Source organism: Tenebrio molitor, chromosome 2 (assembly GCF_963966145.1).
Source record: "Tenebrio molitor chromosome 2, icTenMoli1.1, whole genome shotgun sequence".
Classification (NCBI taxonomy): Eukaryota; Metazoa; Arthropoda; class Insecta; order Coleoptera; family Tenebrionidae; genus Tenebrio; species Tenebrio molitor.
In genome coordinates, this window is record NC_091047.1 from 6792341 (window position 1) to 6807601 (window position 15261).

General features: G+C 35.7%; 1 protein-coding gene and 1 long non-coding RNA gene across 2 annotated transcripts in view; both read left to right on the forward strand.

Annotated features, from left to right (window-relative positions):
* Window positions 1–15261, forward strand: part of LOC138123106 (uncharacterized) — a 107922-nt gene that overhangs the window by 23973 nt on the left and 68688 nt on the right. The gene's annotated exons all lie outside the window — the stretch shown is intronic.
* On the forward strand, window positions 2564–3081 carry LOC138123927 (uncharacterized). The gene is made up of 2 exons (XR_011156952.1): window positions 2564–2642; window positions 2698–3081. It is a non-coding gene; the product is annotated as an uncharacterized lncRNA (long non-coding RNA).

Sequence of the window (15261 nt, forward strand, 5' to 3'; positions counted from 1 at the left end):
ATTCCATTAACCGTAGCAGCGCCATATCGGCACCTGAATTATGCCAACGAAGGCATTCACCGGACTACATTACTAACGATCCCGGATCACCCGGACCGCACCGGACTTTTAACGGCGACTGTGTGCACGCATCACGCATTTTTCCCAACTCACATGCGAGCAATCACAATATATTGCGTAAATTATTCCTAACTCAAACTATTTAAGACGGGAGGGGAGGATCCCCACCACGCGCCCTCCCGCCTCCGGAGCCCGGAGTCGGACCGCCAGAACACTCGCTCCACCGGAACGGGACGCACTGAGTAAGGATTTGGATTTTTTCGCGCGCGCCAGGACTGTAATTAATTGGTTTGTGGGCCCCCTACGCTGAAATATTCCAGCGCCGAAACGTCAACGGCGTGATCGACTGACCGTAGATTACACGAGCAAACAACTCATTTACGGAGTAAATTTCCCGGTGGCGGCGATATTTTTCACGCGGTTTTGAAAAATTGCCCGCCGCCTCCCATTTTTTAAGCGGCCCCGTTCGAAAATACGATTGTTATTACGGCGCGAATTAATTTATCGTTAAATTCAACGAACGCGAATTAGTTGGATATGTTAAGCGGAATTACAGCCGGAATAAATATTTGCATGCATATTCGACGCGGGGAGGGTATTAAAAGTGCCGCTGCGGGGGCAGCTTGTAATTACCGAGGGGTACGTTCGGGTGATAAAAGTGCTGCTTTCCAATACGATATCGCACCGACATCACAATAAATTTTATTTGCGATGTGTATTTTGATATGGCGTCATGCGAGCAGCGCTGAAATATGACGTTTTAATGTTTCTGCAGGATAGATTATGATTGAAACGGCAGGAAATGACGGCGAGGGAAGTGAGTGGTCGACGAGAGGCTGCGGCATTATCGAAAACCAACACAAAGAATTGCAGAAATTCGACTGACACACATATTTCCATCACGAATCTGTTCTTCCTTCACCACTACTTCTTCTCTGATCAAACAACTGACTGTAAAAGATTGGGACTTTTTGTACGTTGGCAATGCAGATGTTGGTCATTCTGATGGGCATTGTTTGACGATACACATAGGCGTACTTCCTTAGAAGGGGGACGTAAAAAATGCAAAATCATTGGATTGATTGAAAAACAAACATAAATAGAAGTGAAGGGAACAAAAAGAAATCCAGAGGAGTCAAATCAGGTGATCGGCTCGCCCACCAACCTACCCTTATCAATCGATCTGGGTGAAACCCCGTTAAATAATTAATGGTTGTTCGTGGCGTGTGAGTAGTAGATGAATCTTGTTGGAAATAGCCGTTTGTTACTTTCACTTATCCAGTTGATTTATAAACAGTTTAAGAAGAAGTCTGTGGTATCTTTGAGCGTAATAGTTTTATTAAAGACGATTGGGCCAATGATTTGCCCTCGGGATGTTGCAATCCAAGTACCAATTCTAATTGGGTACAATAGCACCTCAATAACATTGGGGATTAACGCTGTCCAAGTGTTATAATTTTGTTAAGAAAACCAGAAAAAGTGAAACCAAGCCTCATCCGTGAAAAAAGTAAATTTTTGTTGTTCCAGTGACAAAATTGGATTGGTGAAAAAAATCATGAGTAGGTGTTATTGAACCAACGGATTTAGAGGGTATAAATGTAAGTTTCTCTTTGAGTTTTTTGTTGAGGATTTATGAGAAAATCCCAAAACAAAGGAAATTAATTTTGGCGAGGAGAGAAAACAGATTAATTATTAATTTAGATTATCCTCTGTGTTGGGATAAACTACGTAAGGAAATGTGTAGATTTCGTTGAACAATTTGGATAAGCAACATCTGGAGTAGCTACTGCAGCACGTCCAGTAGACTCTCCTATAGCTACACTGTCAGTACTTAAAAAGCGTTTAACTACTCTTCCAGAGTCCTGTTAGAAAATACGATAGTGAACTTCTTCTACAAACAAAACAAAGAGCGGGTGATGTATGTACTGATTGTCGTGAATATTATCGATAGGCATTTTCATTAATAAAACCACTTTGAAAATAGAGCATTGTATTAAATACAGAGTGATCAACAAGAATCCAAATCAGAGCAAGCGTTGCAAATTATCGGTCACGTCGTAGCAAAATCATATGCACATAAGCGGTCAAAACATGGGCGTAGACAATTTATGGTCTCAAACGCTACTTAATAAAAATGATACTTCATGAATTTTAGACGTTGGAATTATAATTGTGCATTTTATTATTATTATAAGATAAGGGAAACAATTTATAAGATTAACAAGAGCAACATTTTACATTTGTAAGAGTAAGTAAATTATCATCTTTATTGCCAAACGCGACGCTACTGGTACGGAGATGCTTCGTTAAAATGTCACATTTCACAATTCAAGGTTGTTGTTGTTGACAATTTAAGTGATTTAACCTAGAAAACAAATCTTCGATTTCGGCAAAGTTTACAGACGTTTATTGAAGTTGTAAGCAATAATTATCCCAGAATAAGTTGTAAAATAGGTTTTACCATTAAAATTAAAATTTTATTAGATTATTTTCGAAAGAGGGTGAAACAAGAAAAAGAAGACTGGCCTTACTTTGTACCCCGTTACACTGAAGAATTTTAAGCCAGATGTCCGAACCTGATGGTATTGGTTATCAACAAGTTTATCAATGTCTTAAAATTATAGTGCCTAATTTTAGCAAATCATAACCCATCATTAAGAAGAAGTCAGGTCAGTCCTTAGTTCAAATTTTAGAAATGGTGCAAAATGTTCAACAAATTATTAAGGAACATCCCTCAACTTCCATAAGGCATTTAAGACAACAAGTTAAATTGTGTTATGGCACTTATCAGAAATTTTTTAAGAAGGATATTAATTTGTTTCCCTTTGTGTGTTGCAAGAAATAAAACCCACACATTACCCTAAACAAATTGACAGCTTCATAAGGGTTTTTGAAATTATGAGAGGCGAGTTTGATTCTGTCTGGACCACAATGGAGAACATTTTGAGCAGTTTTTGTGAAAACTTATTTTTTGACCTTGGAGTAATTTAAATGTTTTAAACACTGCTAGAAAAGATACGAGTAAGTTCTCAATTACCCAAAAATTAGAGAATAACAACTTTTACACTTTTCTTACAGAAAACAACATAACAAAGAATTGTGAAAAATAATTATTTTTAAAATTTTGTAACTCAGGATTGTGCCTTATGAAGGAATTTTGTGTAACTGTGTGTTTTTTTCTTAATCAATAATAAATAATAATTAATAATTAATTATAACTTGCTTTTAAATCTATTATTCATGAATTACAAAAAATTTATAAAGGCAATTAATGATAGATTTTTGAGAGGTAGGCAACCAACAAAACGAGTGTCCACAGCAAGTAAATAAAAGCGGCTGATCCATGATAGAAATACGTTTCGATAAAACAAAAGATGAGGTAGCACTCTTGATTTGGTTTCTTGTTGATCACTCTGTATGTCATGTTCAATAGTGGAAATCATTAGAGAGGGATTTATTATTTTAGAAAATTAATCAACAATAAATATCAAAATGGTTTTGTGCACGCCACTGTGTTGATTTAAACATCAGCATTGCCAAAGCAATACTTCAAAAGTATTATCGACCCATCAAAAACACTCAGCCTTTTATAGTCATGGCAAATTTTTCAATTTATTCTAAAAAAGAACAGGTATATTGCTGTTAAATTCTTAATGAGATTTATTGGGGATTATTAAACTTTTTGGTGCAAACCTTTTAACGTATCTGCAATCATAACTGATGGACTTTAAGACTTTTTAGCTTTTATAGAGGCTGTTACCTTATTTAAAAGTTTGGAAAGTCTTCAATATGCTCCCCGTTATTCAATACTTTGACAACTTCCAGATTTCTTACATAGGGTGACCGAAATTTATTCTCTCCGCCAGGTAACGCCATTCAAAACAGCATCTTGACACTTAGATAACGTTATTTTTATGGAAAATGAAAAGAGCTCAAAAAGCTTACAATTAAAAAACCATTTACTACGTTTTATCTAATTTTTGTTTGTTTGTGTTTTGTTTGAAATGTTAAGTTTTATTGATTTCTCCTAGAAAAGATAGACAATCTTTTGCAGGTGACCAGTACCAAATTTCCAGATAATGTAATAAATTACATTTAAATAATAATTACAAGCAAATTTATCATAGTTTGAGTTGCATAATGCTGGATATGCAACAACGTGCAAATTCATTGAATTTACAAATACCAAAAGCTTTGGTATTTGAATAATATGCTCTGTGCACTGAAATGCAGACAATTAGGTATTTTTAATCATGTTAAATTTCATGTACTTCACAGCAAAACATAAATGTGCAATAGGGAATTTAAAATTAATTGATAATTAATACATAAATCAACCCCTAAATGTATCCCGTCCACAGTACAAAGTGATCAAAAAGAAAACAAATCAGAGCAGGCGTTGCAAATTATGTTTCATGTCGTAGCGGAATTTTATGCAAATAAGAGTAGACAATTTGTGGTCTCAAACGCTCCTTTATAATAAATCAAATTTCAATACATGGATAATTTACCAGTTTTATTCCCAAACGCAACGCCACTGGTAAGCAAATTTTTCGGTGAACTGTCAAAGAAACATCAGTTTTAAAGCAAAATGAGTTTACCATTGAAGGTAAAGCATTAATTATTAATAATTAATTAATAACAGATTTTTCGAGAGGTAGGCAACCAATAATACAACTGTGTATACATATGTGTACGATAAAGCTAAGACAGACGTTTCGATAAAACAAAAGATGAGGTAGCACTCTTGATTTGTTTTCTTGTTGATCACTCTGTATAGACAGTCCTTTCTTTTCCTTTTTTTTTGCTCAAGTCCTCATGCATTATTTTTTTTAAACGTCACTAACAATTTTCTCTGAAAATTTCCCAAACAAAAAACACATTTAATGTCGCAGCTGTCAAGGATTCATTGCGTTTCACTTGGAGCCCTTACTTCACTTTTAATTTCCATCCTGAAAAATTCCGAGTGAAATCTGCGATATTTGGAGTGGATGTGCTGATAAAGTCCGGAACAAAGTTGAAGCTTTAGCAAATCCGAGCACCTCTACTTGACTAATATGGGGAGTTTTGCAATAGATAACAATGAAATAGCTGAGCACCAGTGTATTTGAGCTGCTTTACCGAGTGTATGAACTGTATGTAAGCCGATGAAAAGGGATTAAAACGGATACGCTCCGAAAACATGCCGAAATGAAACTGTACAACCTGTAATATGCGCCTCATCAAGTGTTTACATTTGTTCCACTACCGGATGTTATAAAGCTTTGTGCAGTGTGCAAGCTCGTCAGGTACTTGGAAAAATTCGCACAAATATGCTACTTTCCTATCGGTACGTTGCTAAAACATCCGATTGCGAATAAAAACGCGTAGACGTGAATACGTCTTTTTTTCCAGGACTCGAATCAGAAGGATTATAGAAGTACTTTTTTTAAATTAATTAATTGTTGTTGGTACCCTGTGAGCAGTAGCAGAATCTTGTTAGAGATAGCCGTTTGTTAGTTTTACATCGTTCAATTCATTTATAAAGAAGGTTCAAGAAGTATCTCAGAGCGTTAATAGTTTCATTGAAGAAGATTGGTTAAATAATTTGCCTTCAGGACAGTGATACCCAAATACCAATTTTAATAAGGCACAATGGCACTTCAATAACATTGTGGGATTATACGTGTGTCAAAATGCTATAATTTTGAGTTCACCAAACCCGAAAGGTGAAACCAAGCTTCATCAGGAAAAATGTAGGTCATTATATAATAAGTAAATTGCTGTTGATTTTTTTTTTGTTCTGGAGTAGAATCAGAAGGATCATAGAGATATTAAAAAATAAATTCATAACTTTTTATTTATTTACGAAATTACTGTAAACAAATTATACAGACTGATACAATTTCACTTTGTGAAGAAATAAACTGTTCAATTTGATTTGAAGTATTTTTTTTTTTCAATTAGAAAACGACCTGCTTGATCGCAGAACAATGTTACTGGTGATAAAAAGAAAGCCTCTGAAGCCTATATTTTTCCCGGTTCCGTTTCTCATTTCAATACTTGTGCAGATACTCCTTCGAAATTACTTGGAAAAGCCTCTGCGATGGTAATGGGTGTAGTTTAAAAATTGGATTCGTGCGAAGTGGCCATACGTGTTAGGTGTTTTTGAGTGTGTGATGGCTGATTGCGAGCATCCCATCTCGTCTATCTATTAAGAAGCTGGAGATGCGTGATAGGGCAGCGTTGGGCCGTAATGCTGCTATGCTGAAATGTGGGAAGGATACATCCCCGTGTGTATTGGAAATTATCACGTAGGACCTACCCCCATGATGCATCGCCCAGACTCCGTCACTGCCTTATCGGAAAAACCATTACAAAAATTACAATTCCACTAAACGATTAGCGTTTGCAGGAAATTCTTGCGACGACGAAAATTTCCTCCTGCCACGTCGCCTTAACGGGACATGTTGGAGTTTAGATTTCAGGACTGAAACCGGATCGATAATTTATTATCAGAACGCACACGAACGACATCTCGCCTGATTAGATTCGTCGCGAGATACAGCTGGTCCAGAATTAGGACCGAGATTAATCCTTAATTTGAGAAAGATTTGTCTCGGCACAAAAAATTCCAATAATTCGTCTCGACTCGTTTAACTGTTTGTTCCCAGTAAAGCATTTATTTTTTTTGCAAAAGTTGAAACGAGCAATTTATTAACTCTTCTAGAACTAAGTAGTTTAGCGTCAGAGTAACCGGCTTTTGCAATTTTAAACTAACATTATTGTTGCAGTCTCCATTAAGCTCTCTCGTAAAAGCTTCGAACGGGATTCGATTCTGCACGAATTGGCTTAACGTATTGATGTCGATTTGCATATTTTTTGCAAAAATGGCGGTGAGCTTTGGATAAACATATCAAAGAGTCGAACATGGAAAGCTCACACTGTTGACACAACTAATTCTCGTGTTTACACCGTAGCTATAACAAACACCCTGTATTTCAGTACGAAACTGTATGGCTTAAAAGTGGAAAATTGTGAGAAATGAAAGAAACCTCAGAATATTGTTTTATAAAAAAATATAGTTGGAAGTCTTCTTGATACAGAAAAAAAAAACAATTCAGTGTAGAAGTATGTATCTACAAACATGTCTACATAAGAGGAATAACTGATCAACGAAGGGGTGTCTTGGTTTTCTTAGTGCTACGTGATGGTTTCTACTTTAAATGAATGATTTAATTACCAATAAAACGATGTGCAAAGTGAGGTTATGTACCAAAGCTCACCAGCTGAAAAAACGAAACCACGGCCTGCTTGAGCATGAAATATTTGAACGCCCGTTACATGGAGATTTGAGTAAAATTTTTTTTTTTTAGATTTCTTTTAAGTCAAAGTTAGGTCGGAACCTTGAGTTAGTGGGTGGGTAAAGTAATATTGTTCTGGAAACTGGTCTAGATGGTCATAACAGTGTAATAGCGCAACGAGCAAGCATGCCTCAGCACTTTGGGCGTTCAAAAATGAGCAAACTTAGCATAGTAATTGTTCTATTTATCGATTTCGTTAGTGGTTCACCTAAACGATAATTAAAATCCGCTCCATCGGAGGGTTGCTCCCCGGTAATGGCGGGTTATGTTTGCGGATTCTCGCAAACATAATATACATGTAGCACGCGTGGCGCGAACCACCACCAACTCCGGAATGCGCCCGGAATGTCCGATAATCCGCGCCGCTGACCCAGCTTACGTCATCAGCATTCCTGCGAGTTTCTGCATGCATTATACGTCCAGGCCGGGTCCTGCAACCTCCTGAAAAAACCCGGAACCGGACGAAGCCCGCTTTTTCCGTCTGGGTCCGGACTTTTGACGGCTTCATCAGTCTGGGACGAGATGTTTCTTTTATCCGGATTAATCGCGTTATTAACACGTCGCAATTAGATTTCGCCGTAAATGGGCAAAAAATGGAATTTCATTTCGTCATCGGATCGTCAAAACAAAGCAAATCAGTAAAATCGTTACGGCTTTTAGAGCGAGGGGTGCTATTCTGGGAGAGTCGGCACTAAATTTAATTCGAAAAAAATTTGAGCCGCCTCCAGGATAAATATTTAGACTGTGGAAAAAATACAATCGATTTCTAATGAAAACTCAATTACATTGTAAATTTCGAACACTCTGTATGATGCTAATTGTTTTAAAATCTCTCTAGATTATTGCTGACAACGTTTTAATCAAGTTGCGAAAATTGTAAAATTAATGATGTTCTCCCAACGAATTTAATTTGCACGAGACAGGGGCGGACTAAGGGCCAGAATTTTCCTCAGCCTCTTGCAAATTCTTCAAAGATTAAAAAAAAATATTAACAACACTATTCTGACAGTATTTGTACCATCATAAAAAGGATGGTGATGTCGCGCTTTGACACAACCACTTCTAAGAAAAAAATATTAAGGGTGTTGTTATAGATTTGAATCTTTTTTGTTAAAGATCTCGGTGTTTTCTCCAGATAGAGAAACTATGAAAATCTCTTTCAATTTGGAAGTTGCATCCCTATTTGTTATTTTTCAATTAAAGCCGCAGTAGTCGTGTGCGTTCGCTAGGAATTGTGTTTTCCCAAGGAATTAAAAATAATAAATCTCCCTTCAAAGATCCCGCGCAACTTTCCAAACAGATATTTGGTCAACTTCCGGTCCTCTCCGTTTCCGTCCTTGCACTGTAAACTGCGGTCTCAATTAAAAAGGGATCGAAAATTAATTGATAATGCGAAAGAGATTGCAACAGTGAGTGTAACGTCCACGGACAAGGGTGTGAGTTGACCTGGCGATGGCATCTAGTGGCCGGTCGCGATTTATACGCCATCTGGCGTTGATACAGCCCGCCCGATGTATTCGACCGCACGCCATCTATCCCGGCACGTTCGCCCTACACGTCCGCGCCTCCATCTCTGGTCAGTGCGGGCAAACGACGCTCCTGGCCCCGGAAATCGAACCGGAGCCGACGTGGGCCAAGCGGGAATCCGGCGACGAATCCGCCTCCTCAATTATTATGTTATTCTGCTTAAGTATATATAATAATTGGCGGTGATTTATCGCGCCTCCGGAAACGTTTTTGAATAATTCGCGATGAAGGGGGCGAAAAGGAAACACAAAAACGTGTATCGCTCCGCGGATGTGGATGCAATCGGTCGGATAATCGAAGCAGGCGGTGCACCCGGATAATTTGATAAAACACGATGATTTATGTAAGGCGCATTCAGCCGGAGCCTGTTCGATTCCGGGACGAAATGTCACCAGCCGAGCTACAATCGTTTCAAATTCCTTCGATTTAATATCGGACGACAGCAGCTCTTGTTCTTGCCAAGAATGGAAAGATTGATTCCCGTTGATTTTTAGCGGGAATGCATTCCGGGAGCGGATATTGCGCCGCCAGTGACCAAAAAATAACCGGAGGGACGGGACGGCGGCGGCTAAAATCAAATTTACTTAATACGGGCCGTGATGAATTATGAGGTTTATAGATTTGTGGGTGTTGCGTTTGTCCGCAGCCGGTTCATCCCTCTACCGATGTTTTCAGCCTGGTAAAGTGTGAAATGGCCATTATTTATTTAAACCCTATTAACTCGCAGGTAGATATCATAATGAAGTTGTTAATATTTGATGCAGTTATGAGTTATGGTGTTCTACTTGCGCACTTTAACCTAACTTGTCCGACCGAATCACGAACGCTATCACCACCTCTTGGACCGCTTTCCACAGGAAATTACCACCAACAATTAATATAATCGTTACTCCGTATCCGATTTAATTATCCATTTATTTGCATTTCCTGTGTTTATTTCTGTTTGATTTATTTGCATGCATGAATTGCTAATTATCGTGCTTTAACCAAATTATGTCATTATGGTTTTTACAATTTCCAAATGTTCCCATATCGAGAAATAATGTTGGAAACAAGCATTCACTTTGCTGTAATTTTGTCATACGTTAATGGATTTAATTAAACTATACGTCTGTATAGCTGATTTCAATAGTTTCTTTCTGAATTTTTGAGAACAAAAGAAGGGTTTTTATTGGAATTTTATCGAGTGGAAGTTCTCTAAGTTAAAAATGAAATTTCAGACAAATTTAGTGGTTGATTAAAAAACATAGCGCTTGTGTATTATACTGCGTGAAATATTAATAAAGATTTTGACTATGCATTTATTTTCTACTAGCCAGTGGTATAATAATTCCGAATGATTGTGATCAGGTTTGTAATTATTTATTTCATTGTTTCCAGCATTTCCAGGAAGTGATTTTATGTCGATTTTACCTCAAATAACATACCTATGGCAACATGCCCTAGATTTTTTTATACATTTTTTGATATTTTATGACTACTTAACACAGTACCAACTGCTAAGCTGTTTTGCGAATTTTAGGGCACCTTGTATAAATAAATTGAAGTTTGAAGTTATATGTCAGTGAATTATACTATTATTCTATTGCTAGAGGTTAGATAATAACGCAGAAATAAACTAAGAAGGAACTCGTTATTGTTGAGTAAAACTTAAGTACGAGTATCTTCTCTTTCTGATAGACCTTCATACTAGTTAAACGATGAATGAAAAAAATTGGTACTTTACATATCAATTTTTTTGAGAAAATGAAAAATTTTACTTCAAAAATTTAATTTAAGTTTTAATTTAAAAATTCTTTTATATGGGTTTATTTAAAATAGAAGATTTATTTGAATAGACCAAACAATTTAGAACATTTAAGGCAGAAAATTTGCGCTGAAATGGAACAAATCAGCCCTAACATTATTGAGCGCAGTGTACAGTGTCGGTGAGTGCCAAATAGTTGGCGGGAGGCAATTTCAACATTTGTGTTACATTTTATTTTTAAGCTTAGATGTTTGTTTGTTTTAGTTTGAGGTCAGTTAAAATTTATACATCAAAATTTAAATTAAATTTTTGAGGTAAAATTTGTCATTTTCTCAAAAAAATTGTTATGTAAGGTACCAATTTTTCTCATTCATCATTTAGGTAGTAAGAAGGTCTATTAGAAACAGGAGAAAAGTGGGGGTTCCCATTTAAAAAAATTGGTGATGACGTCATAACTCAAAAATGGATGACGTCATGAACAAGTGAAGCAACTTAAAATAAGCACTATGAGAAATAAAAATTGACCGGTTTCAGCGTTTTCTACAAATGTCATTAGTTTCGACATTACTGAATTTATTCCATAAGTAGTTTCCACACTGTATGTACAACGGTCTCAGAAATAAGTACATTAATTTTAACCAGTGACAGATCTCGTCAAGAACAACAAAATTGTTATGTTCCATTTTTTTGAAATGTAATTTTCATTTCAGTAGTTATTACTAGTATTTTCTAGTTATTTGACACAATAACAGTGACCGTGAAATACTAGTTTTTGTAAAATCAGCGCAAAACATTGTGTTTTTAGAATAAAGTTTTTTTCGGCCTCCGTCTAGAAACACTGATTTTTCATTCGTCTAAATCGTCTGGAAATTAGCATTTTCCTGCCTAGACAAGAAAATCAACACAGGAATTTTTAATTAAAGATTTTAGGTTGGCAGCACAAAATGTCAGTGTCATGTGGCATTTTTGTACAATTTTTTAAGTGTAAAATATTGATGTCGGGCAAATTTGTATCATTTATCGCAAGCTGTACATTGTGTATAGCAGTAGGGGCCGAGGGGGGTATCAAGCGATGGGTTACGAATAACAGAAACGACGACAACGGTTTTGAATATTTGAGGAATTGGTTGATTTTTGTCGTGACAGTCGCTTCTTGAATCCTTTATGTTGCCAATGGAAGAAAAATAAATTCCCTATCTGGTAATTTTTTAACAAAAATGGTTATATTTGGCTTTAAATAAATTGTCGGCCGAAAAATTTTTGTGTATTACACGCACAAACCGTGCTTGCACTTGCAACATGGCATTTTCTAGTCTTGTGATACAAATAACTATTTCGCTCTGCGTCCGAGGTAGAGATATTGAATTTTCAGTTAGTTTTATGCGACGTTTACGTGTTGATTCTGTGATTTAAGCTAAAATTTTGTGAAAATGGCACGAATGTTGAATACATAGATATTGTTTTGGTGTAGACGTAGAGTGAAGCGTCCGGGAGTGCTCCTCGAGCCCAGAGAATTTTCGTGCAACTTCTTCTTGTGGAGGTACATGAAGGACTTGGTATTCGATCCAATTCATACATACAATACAATTGATACAAGTTTTAAAAGAACGGGGGGAAAATGTAGCCACAACAATTCCCAAAACAGAGAAATGCTGGAAAGAGTGGAAGAATGAAAGTATGGGCGATTCATTAGGGTTGGTTTAAAATATTTATTTTTAAAATTGTTTTCATTTAATATCTACCATATGATTCCCTTTATCATTATACGTCACAGCAGCGGGCGCATCAATTAGTTCGCAAGAAACAAGTGAACGTTTTCTTGCATTTATTTTTTGTTTTTCGCTTATCAGCATCGGGAAAGCAAGTAATCCTCATTGGCGGGTAACGGAATTTGTACCAAATCTTTCAATAATATTAATTGGATAACTTCAAGATTTAGGGGAAAAAAATATTTTTTGTATATTTTTTGTGCTGATACTGTCTATGACACTTTTTACTTCTTAAGAAAGACGAAAGTATTGTCCAAATCTGCTCAAGCACATTCGTTTATATCTATTGATACGTTTAATTATGGCAGTCAATTAAAGGCTTTAACGCAATATATTGGGTGATTCAAAATGATTGTGCATAAGTATGGCAACTACGTACGAAAATTTAGGTGGCAATAACTGTGCGGGTGGGATAGAGTTGACATTTGTATGACATTTCATAAGCATGCATTTGATTTTTTTATACATTGATTTGACAATTTTCAAAATTCCGCCACAATGAACTGTCAAAGAAATGTCAACTCTATCCTACCCACACAATTGCTTCAGCCACCACTGCACACATGTTGACATCACTCACGAACAAACAACTTTCTAACCTTACTTTCTTAAATTTCTTTTTTCTGGCTTTCGTTTATAAAATACTAGGTACTTTTTTTTTATATGTATAATAGTCGACTATGTTGCTAAATTGCTGAAATTTGAAATATCTTCTTCAAAGAAATTGTGCTTTTCCTACATATCCTTACATTTGAAAAAAAAAAGTTAGGGCTGGTTGCGCACTTCCGGGAGGAGATATGCAAAAAGCATATGCACCAAATTGTTGGCAAGCAAAAACAAAAATCGACCTGTTTCGGGATTTTTTACAAAAATCGCCCATGTTCAAGTTATGAATTTTCCACACTGTATATCCTTCAAGCAGTAACATTTTTGCCCTGAAATTATGCTCTAATTAATGTATTCTAGTGCATTTTGTAGTGTCGGGTTAATTTCACGTGTTTAGTTAATCACGCATTTGATTACGATTAACTTAATTTCGCTTCTGTAAACTGGCCCCTAACAGTTTCTTAACAGATAACGTGTAAGTTTTTCTTTTTTAAATAAATTGAAATAATTTTCTCTAAGTATTTTTATTTTCCATTAATGGTTATCATACTCGTAGGTACCGTAACAGCACAAAAAAATCCCATCGAGAATAGCTATGAAAAAGAAAGTGCTGTGTCTTTGATTAAGAAATTTGTCACGCATTTTTGGAATCCTGAAATGGGTTATTTAAATAAACAATTACAGTGCACAAGCCTATTATGGACTATGTCATAGCTATCCTTGATGGCATTTTTTTTGCTCTTACGGTATGTGTCTATCCTGCATTCAGAAAAAAATGTTGTCAAGCAGGCGCTGGTTTTCTCTCTCGTTTACAAACGCAAGTCGTCATTATAGCTAGCATGTTTTGACATTTTGTCTAGATGCATAACATCACTGTGATCATTATTTTATTCTAAATTAAAGCATTAAATCAAATTAAATCCATCACGGAACACTAAGAAAACAAAAAAAATGGTCGTTGATTGTTTAAAAGCAGAATCGTTTTCTTTTTGGAAAAGAAATAAGTAACAGGAGTGCTTCATCGCTAAATAAATGACATTTCACCTCTTGACATGCCTTGACAATTGATCTACGTTATTGAAAACAAATGCAAGCACAAGGTCTCTTAACTAGAAAATTTTTGAACACACTTGTAATACTTGTCCCGATGATATCGGGCGTTCAAATGAAATCCTGGGCTGAGTAGGCGTTAGAAAAATTTAACCGTTTAGAACAGTGTAAAGTTTGAATTTCCCGCCTTTTGACACGAATGACATTTGTTTATGTTTAATCGGGACATAATTGAACATGTTAGTTTTCAGCAAACGGTGCCCTTAGATATTTGCTTCGAGAATAGGAATCGTTACGTTATTCTATTTTTGATGTAAAACATTGCAAAGAAAGAAAAAAAAAAGAAAACTTTTTTGGCTCTAAATTTTAGGTTAGCTGTCAACATGCTCCAATTAATCTACGCTTTAAAAAAGCACAACAATTGACGGTTTCCAACGCCTTCCCAGCCCAGGATTTCATTTGAACGCGCGATATAACCGATGAATTTTTCCTATACCTACACTGCGACTTCAGTCAATCACTACATTACTTAAATTTAATTAAATTAATTCGGCGTTTGTTGTTATTTTCTTATACAGTAAATGGTATTTACAATCTTCTAAATATTATTATAAAAGAATTTGAATATTTTAACAGTGTAGGTAAGTAAGCTGGCCTTCCACATGCGTCTTGTATTTGCAAATAAAACATTTATATTTAAATTAATATAATATGTACTAGTTTATTGTATTTCAAATATTTTTCTACATGTGAATAATATTTATTGGATTGTGTACGGAATGCATGAAAGCTTATCATTTCAAATTTGGATTTTATGCAGGAAAATTTTAAATAACGTCAATGTTAATGCTGATTGAATAATTAATCAACTTAAATTACAACGTTTCATGCATCCAACGTAGAATTACATTCCAATTTTTCTATTTTGTTTTCATTTAAAGCTTATAACTCATAATTTTTTCAATTTTCAGTTTTCAGAGGTAAATTATTATTTGATAATAATATAAAGAGAAGAAAAATGAACAATTTAATCGTAAAATGCATTTAAATTACTCCGTGGTTGCTATAATAAAACCTTGTCTAAACACGAAATTTAATTATTGTTCTGATGTTGGCATTGCTGGTAAAACGCGTCGTTTGGTGTAAGAGAGCTTTTAAT